The following is a 9,161-nucleotide window of genomic DNA, read 5'->3' as shown; positions in this document are numbered from 1 at the left end:
AGTTAGTTAGAGTTTTAAAAACTTCTGGTCAAAAATTGAGATAACAATATAAATTATTTTTCAGATTTATTCGGAGTTTTAAAAACTTCAAGGCCAAAATTAAGATAACAATAAAAACAAATTCTTCTGATTTATTCAGAGTTTTAAAAACTTTAAGGCAAAAATTAAGATAAAAATAAAAAAAAATTTTTCACAGTTATTCATAGTTTTAAAATCTTTTAGGCAAAAATTGAGATAATAATAAAAAATTTTTTTTCAGAGTTTCTCCTAATTTTCAATACTTTAAGGCAACTATTGTAGTAATAATAAAAAAAGTGTTTTTTTTTTGTTTTTTTTGAGACTTCCAACAGAGAATTCACGCCATAAATACAAAAAGTTTTAGAATTATCAACAAAAATTTAAGGAACTAATGACCATCACAATTTCAAATAAAATAAAGCTATAGTTTACCGATAATAATAATTATTATTATTAAAAAAAATTATTATAATGTAAGTAAAATTTATTTCATACTTTCAATTAATCAGGGTAATTATATATTTTACATATAAATGAAAAATACATCGCAGCATTAAAACTAGTGCAAGTAGATATGAATGAATAAATATGTTTTTTCCTTTTATTACTTTAATAAATTATTAAGCTTTACAAAAACAATGTGAAATATCAAAAAAAATAAATAAATAAATAATAAATTAATTAAAAAAAAAGACTACTAAATGTTAAATTAATTCAATATTTTAGTTATTTTTATAAAATAGAGAAGAACATAATAAAATAATAATGGTTAACTAGAAAAAAACTTCACAATAAAATAGCATTTTTAAAATATTATTGATTATTATCTAAATTCAATAGATTTTAAATGGAATTGTTAAATATCATATAGGATTTAAAAATTAAATATCAATGATGACATCAAAATTTATGCGTAGAATATATATAACTATAAGTATACTGCAAACTAAATAATTATCTTATTGTATGAGAATTTTTTTAACAGATTGTATATTTGATATTTTATTTTAATTGTTTTTTTTTTTGCTCTACTATTATTGTATCAATTTTCGTTTCGCAGCAGTTATTGATCTACCCAAGTAAGTATTCATTTTTTTTAATTCATTATCAATTTTTTCACGACTGTAATTTCTTTTCTTTAAAAACTTTTCGTAATGATAAGCTAATAACTCTTTTTTTCGTGGTGTTAAAATACTTCTACCGGGAGCATTCGATTGTTTGCGGACTACGCGAGTTGCTAATATTTCATAACCCCATATAGCATGCGACATGATGGTTACGAATTTTGATGGCAAATCAGCATTGATAGCATCACGATATGAAGCGCTTGAAATTTGTAAATTATCACCAATAATATATTGATCGTTTTGTAAAAAGTTGTCAAAAGGCTGATTATGTTGTTGATATTGTAGTGGCTGTTGTTGTTGTTGTTGTTGTTGTTGTTGTTGTGGTGGTGGTGGTGGTGATGGTGCTCGTATAGGTGGTAGTTGTTGTCGTTGATGCTCCTGGTTCATAACATGTGCTAGCCTTGCTTCTTGAAGTTAGAATTTCAATCTTTTTAGCTCAGACTCCAGCTTCTTCTTTGTCTCTAATAATTGGTTTATAAGTCCGTTCTTAACATTAATATCTACGTTCTGAAAAAAGAAATAAAAATTTTTTTTCAGTTAAATAACTTAATTCTATTTTTCGTTGTATTAAAAACAGTTTCTCAGATTTGCATATCATTTATTATAGACATTAAATAATGAAATCCATGAAACTTAAATGAGAAAAAAAAATTAAATTTACCACATCATCTAGAACTCGTGGTTGATGAGGAGTCGATGACGTAGACGGTTGAACCTATGAAAACATGATTATTTCAATTATAGTATCAATATTTCCTACTTGAACTCTCAATTGATTGCATTAACAATTAAGAAAATTACTACAATAGTTGAAGCTTTTAATGATTTAAGAAAAATTGAATGCTATATAATTAATTTTAATTTTTTTTTTTTTTTATTTCAGAATATTGAATTTTTTTCCATTCTTTGAATTCTATATTTATGAAAAAAATTTTTACTTATAAAAATTAAAATTACTTTTACTCTGTAAGAGTAAAAAAAAAAATAATTATTATTATTGTAATATAAGTATTATAGTTAGACATTGATGAAAAACAAAAAAACAAATTTTTTTTCTTATACATATAATTTAAACAAAAATATAAACTATAACAAGTGATGATAATTTATTTCTATTTTTATAACCGATCGGAAGGTCATTTAATCGCCACTTTAAAGTAATATTACTGTTTTTATTTCAAATATTTAGAGAAAATGCCGCTTTTTACGTATTTCTTTCTTAAATTGTAGCTATAGAGACTGATTTTGGTATGTTTAAATGAAAATATATTTTTATAAATTGAGAATTAGAATTACGATAATCCTATCATATTTCCTTTACCTAATCTAATTATAAATAAAAATTGAAGTTCTAAAAAAATGTTTACTATCAATAGCGTTTCAGACTTTTTAATATTACACACGAAAAAAAAGTTGTTACACTGCTAATAATTAAAAATTTAATTTGAGAAAATTTAAACTTTTTGTTTACTTTCATTTATGTAAGTTATAAATTTTCATTGTTAATGTATAATTTTGTTGGAAGCATTTTGAAATAATAATCGTTACTATCTTTATCGTTAAATTTTGTTACACTATAAGAATTAACTTATATTTATTGAAAATTTTAAATCTATTATTGCAATTAAAATATGTGTATATATATTAGGCCGATTCACAAAAATCGAAATTTTTTTTTCTTCAAAGACACACATTCAAAAGTTTAAGTTAGATAAAAGAAGACGCCTGTCAAAATTTGAGCCCTTCATATTAATACTAAGTGCACCCTGATCGCGATTTTCTATTTCTCATTGAAATAACAAAGAAAAAAAAAAATTTGGAATTGAGAATTTTATAGCTTGATAATGGCGTATTATACAAATGAGCCCAGTATACAAAAAGGTCTCCTATAATTTTTCGATTAATTCATCTCTTAAAAAGTTATCTTAGCTTGAAGTCAAATTTATAGGCAATTTCGATATCCTTTTTCTTTTTCAGTGAAACTATCAGGTATATCACAAAATGTCGTAGGATCTTGTTTGTAGACAATTTTATTCTCGACTAATTATCTTTGACAAAGATTTTTCATAATCTGCACAACTTTTTAGTTATTTTGATTTTAATGTCAACCTCTTAAAATTGATTGAACAGGGTGGCCACAAAGAAATGATTTCAAAATTCACTGATATTTCCCGGTTTTCCAGTTGTTTTTCACATTTTTCCCTGATTTAAAAATTTTATTCGTATCATTCAGATATTCAAAGTTTTTATTGTGTTTTCATTTTCAATAAATAAATTTGATAATTGAATCATGCGAGAAACCATAAAAAATGGCAATAAAATAAATTAATATTGCCTACTTTGGATTATTCCTTGTAAAAAAACTTTTAGTTGAAATATTTAATAAGAAATTTTATGATTCAAATAAATTCAAAATACACTGGTTACAAAAATTAAGGGGTACTAAAAAAAATTTCAAATTTTTTAGTAATTTTCAACAGTATGTAATTCTAAGGAAAATGGTCATACAACAAAAATAAAAAGGCAAACTGTAGCTTCAAATATCTAGTTTCTGATTTGGTCTTTGAATTTTTTTATTATGCACGGTTCCGGAGCAGTAAAATCAATCATAATTATCGAAAAAAATTAATTCAAGCTCGAAGACAGTTTTTAAGACGAGCAAAAATTTGGTGAATGTCTTTTTTGATAGTTTTCTTTGGATTAATCTGGAACCGCACAAAATAAAAAAAGTTTTAAGACCAGATTAGAAAACTAGACACTTGAAGCTACAATTTGCCGTTTATGTTTTTATCGTACGACCATTTTCCTTCGAGTTACAACCTGTTGTAAATCACTTGAAAATTTAAAATTTTTGTCATAACCCTTAATATTTGTAGCGTGTAATTGATAAATTTTTTTAATTTTGAACTGTCGCAATTTAATTCCCGGATACTTTTCGAAACTCCCTAACATTTCCCTGATAATTCCCGATATTCCCGGTTTTCCTGGTTTGTGGCCACCCTGTTGAAATACTATTTTTTTAAAAAGCTTGATTTTTGAGTGTGCCTTCTTAAAATAAAACAAAAATATATTTATATATGTATGTATTTTTTTTTCTTCTGGATGTGGATAAGATAGTAACGATTGATTTATTTCTACGATTTCTTCATCGACTGCAATTTTTTTTTGTATTTGTGCATAATAATGTTTGATATGCTTTTCTTTTAAATATCCGAGTTTATAATTTTTTTCTTTTTCAAACAAATACCTTTAATTTTTTAGGAAAGAAGAATACGTTTAAGTACGATGTTATTATAATATTCGCATTAAGTTTCCGATTTTTTAATTTAATTTAGTTCATTTTTATTTTTTATTTATTTTTTTTTTTTTTTTCATTTCAATTTAACAAAAAAAAAAAAATTGATCGAATAATTAAAAATTTTCTCATAAAAAAATTACATATTTAGCTAAAAATTCCCTATCTTTAAATCAATATTGTCAATAATTTTTGAAAAAAAAGTTTTTACCTTGCTATTATTATTTATAACAGGGCTATGCTGTTACTCTGGTCGTCCTTAAATTACCTTTTTAAGGGCGCCACTGGAAGTGATAACGGCCTCCCAGAACCGGATCTTAGATCATCAGGGTCGGTGTAATTTTATTCAATTGTAAGAGAAGGATGAGGAAGGATAACTTATAATAATTTACTATTTCAATTCACCAATTAAACCTTTTTATTTTCTCATGACCTAATTGACCTTTATAATTTTAACTTCACTTATAACCTTTTTATAAACCTTATTTTATACCTTTTTAAATCTTATAACTTCTTATATAACCTTATAACATTAAACCTTATAAACCTTAGAACCTTATGACCTTATAACATTAACCTTATGACATTAATTGACCTTACATAAAACCTTATAACCTTTATAACTTCATTGAACCTTATAACCTTTTATTTATTTACCCGCAATAATTTTATTAAAATCAGCCAACTACCTTTGGCGTTTCCACACACTCACACACACAATGATTAAAAATCGCTTAACCTTCGCGATACTTAATTACTAAATTAGCCAACTACCTTTGGCATTTCCTCACACTCACACACACAATGATTAAAAATCGCTCAACCTTCGCGATACTTAATTACTAAATTAGCCAACTACCTTTGGCATTTCCACACACTCACACACACAATGATTAAAAATCGCTTAACCTTCGCGACACTTAATTACTAAATTAGCCAACTACCTTTGGCATTTCCACACACTCACACACACAATGATTAAAAATCGCTTAACCTTCGCGATACTTAATTACTAATATTTCACTAAACAGCCAACTACCTTTGGACTTATACTAAAAATCAGTTACCTCCCGAATTATTTCTTAACTAATTACACATTCAAAAATTTATTTCCTACACTCATACTGCACTCGAGTCCCCTGGACTTTTCTTCACGCACTTCTTAAATTAATTTTCCGCAATTAATAATTTAATTAATTTAGAGAATTATATAATTATTAACTAATTTATTAATTGATTTTTCTTTCCTAATTTATTGAGTACTATTTCCTTCTCATTTACTTATCACTTATTTTATCTCCTTAATAACACGACCTTGATTCATTAATTTAATACCACGTTACTTCAGGTACTTTTATCACCGCGATAATTATTCTTATATTAATTCTGCCTTCTTTTTAATTAATTATAATTTCTTTAATTGCTTAATTTCCTAATTAATTTTATAACGTCTTCGACCACGGACTCCTCTTATTTTCCCGAGACAATTTTAATTGATTTTCTTAATTTATTATTTTATTAAATTTTATGTATAAGTAATTACTAATGGACTAGCGTCTATGACTAGATTCGACTGTTCCGGTGCGCGCGTCACTCGACCCACCTGGAAACTTCTAGAAGAATTCCGGCTACCTGCCTGGAAATATTTTATACACGCAATGGCGCCGGCTACCTGCCTGGAGTTAATTAATTACTAAAATCGTATAATTATCCGAATGTAATTTATTAATTTACTTTTGCAATTAATTTAATTCGCGAGGATTTTCTTTAGGCGCGACGATATTAACGTATGCCAAGTATTTAATAAAATTTTCCGGCTTCCCGCCTGGAATAAATTTTATAAATACCTCTCCAGTAAAAATCTCCAGATCTTTCCGTCGTGTCTCTGTCCGGGTTTTGTCTGATTAATTTCCTTGTTCTCGTAATTGTCTGGTCTAATTTTTGGTTCCGTCTCTCTCTCTGTTTTTACTTTCTCTCTCTCTCTCCTTTCTTTCTTTCTCCTCACTCTCCTTTAACCTGTTACAATCAGACGCAATTAGTAATGTTTTATATAAAATACCGGCTAACTGCCTGGTATTTATTATTAATAATCGGGATTTTTATCGCTTGGTTCCACAATAGACTCAAGCTAATTATTAATTAATTACCTGGTTAATTAATTTAACGGCGTCTGTATGGCGTCGGTTGTCTGGTTACTTCGTCTCTCCACCTCTCTATTCGGACGTCCCGATGGTTAATGCCCGATTCTCGTTCCGGTCCCCGTTTTTAATTGCTCGCTCACTCTTGACTATAGTTGTCCTTTTTCCACTCCTACTTAACTCTAGGTGGGGTCGACGGTCGAGCAAGTGAAATTTCCATTTCCGGACGACTAGTCGCTACCTACCCGGAATACCCGAAGTGGTAATGTCGCATGACCGACAGTGCGCATAATAGATTTTATTTTAAACTTAATTGAACGCGGTAAATACAAATTTACCCCGTTACATATTAAGCTCTAAATGAGTTGATGTTTCAGGATCTGTCATTTTTCTATTTCGTACATCCGAACTTTGCGACAATGTTTCTACCCCATCAGCATCGTCTTCGGAATCGCCAATCAATTCAGAATCGTTTATTTTGTCTAACTCTATTTCGTATTCGCTGTTTATTTCTTCATTATCATTCTTCTTTTCCAGGTTATTTAATACAGTTGCTACTCCATCGAGTTGAAACTCTTCTTTTCTTTCTTCGTCTTGTTTATTCTGAGTTATATCATTCACTTGTTGTTTATTGTCATCTAAATTTTTCTTTGAATTACAGAGTTTGTGACTTCATTTTTATCTTTGCCATACGAATCTGGTCCATTTAGAAGCTTCAAAAAATAGAGATTCAAATTATTAGCAAAAACAAAATAATAACAATAATTATTGTTATTGGTTGTCATTATTATTATTATTATAACAATAATACTATTAATAATTAACGACATGTCTGTCGTACGAGATTTTGTTGAATGAATATTTACCATATCCTTCATTTCATTAGTCTGTTCAAAAGCTTCAATGATTTCGTCGGCTCTCTGTTTTTTCACTTTGCTTTCGTTTTGTTTTTGTTTCTAGAATAAAATTAATAAATTAAATATCTCATAAATTGTTTTTTTAAAATTAATTTTTAATACTTACTTTCCTACAGTTTTTAGCCGCGGTAGTTACTGATTCTTTTTCATCGTCAGAAGATTCTAAAGACGAGGGATTCAAGATTTTAGGACGGCGTACACGACCTATTGGATTTTTCAATTCATCGGATGTTTCTGAAATTTATTTCATTAGTATATGAAAACTTTCTGAAGTAAGCTTTAATTTCATTTAATAATAATATAATTAATTAATCCATGTGAGAATACTTCAGTGAAATGCTACGTCAGATAAGAGATTTACAATTTTACAATTAAACAATCAAAAAAATATACTTAACGAATGAATTGAAATAATAGTATAAAAAATGTCCATTTAATTTCATCAAAACTGTATAGTGATACTTGCTACTACCCCCATATCTTCGTAAAAAATAGTTGGAAAATTTTTTTTTTTTTAAATTACTATAGTGCTAATTGGTTTTTTTTTTCTTCTGCTACTGTGTTCTGAGAATATATTGAAAATGTTTTTATTTTATTCAAAAGTTATAATTTTTAAATTAAGAATTCTTTCTATTATGAATGAAATTCTAGCAATAAAAGTAAAAAAAATCACCATCTTTATTATTTAATATAGTTTTTACTATACATATATTTTTTGAAATTTATTACTTGATCGAGTTTTTGTCGCAGACGTATAAATTAATAAGTCAACTTTACTTGATTTATTTTAAAGATGATTTTTTTTATTATAAACAATTGATTCTAAAAAAAAATAATTGATTACCTTTAACTTTCGACTTAACAATTTCGAAGGAAAATTAAAAAATATAAAATTTGAAATTTGATTTTCTGATCTGAAATTACCAACTTTATGTCCAATGTACAATATTAATTTTAGTTAATTATATAAAAAAATTCAACAACAATAACAGAAGTTATACACAGAAATGAAAAATATTGCTTATTTTTGAATTATTTACCTGCGACTTTTAATATCGTGCATTTGATCTCTTTACCATCTCTCTGATAACGATAAATTTTATTTTTTGTTGATTCACGATAATTATTAAAATCGTTAATACGATTAGTTTTGATAATAACTCTTCTGTTGGATTCTAATGGCAGTTCTACCAATGCGTATTCCATATTAAAACTGAATTATTCACTTATTAGCTCGAAACGCTTCACACAACAGCTAACGCGCTACTGACAAACTCGCGTGGTCAATCACGAGGCTTAGAAATAACCACGTTCCCTTTGTCTCGATCGTTTACGTATATGCGTGAAGATGTTCGTCTCTACTGATACACAGTAAACGTAAGTTCTCTCGCTTACTTGTGTATACTATACTAACACCAATAGCTACTGTATCTATATTGAATATATATGCACAGTGGCTTGTACGGAACGTATATATATATATATATATTTACACAACGCTGTATATCGTAGTCTTGTCAATTCGTATGACGTATATTCTCTTTTGCACCTTTTTTGTGGCAATACAAAATAATTTTGATATCTGTAATAAATTTTATCTGGTAGTTATAAAAAAATTTCAATGCTTGTTAAATTTTAATTAATTGTTTTCATTATATTCTATTCA

The 9,161-nt window shown here is 27.1% G+C and overlaps 1 long non-coding RNA gene across 1 annotated transcript; it reads right to left on the bottom strand.

The window, feature by feature from the left end:
* Positions 1–948: 948 nt before the first annotated feature.
* Positions 949–8,737, bottom strand: LOC128667574 (uncharacterized). The gene is made up of 7 exons (XR_008403507.1): positions 8,536–8,737; positions 7,602–7,729; positions 7,445–7,534; positions 6,588–7,291; positions 6,288–6,456; positions 1,807–1,860; positions 949–1,652 (listed from the first exon to the last, which is right to left on the bottom strand). It is a non-coding gene; the product is annotated as an uncharacterized LOC128667574 (long non-coding RNA).
* Positions 8,738–9,161: the final 424 nt, after the last annotated feature.

Source organism: Microplitis demolitor, chromosome 4 (genome assembly GCF_026212275.2).
Source record: "Microplitis demolitor isolate Queensland-Clemson2020A chromosome 4, iyMicDemo2.1a, whole genome shotgun sequence".
NCBI lineage: Eukaryota > Metazoa > Arthropoda > Insecta > Hymenoptera > Braconidae > Microplitis > Microplitis demolitor.
Note: the sequence above shows the minus strand (reverse complement) of the source record. Positions and strands in the feature narration are given on the sequence as shown.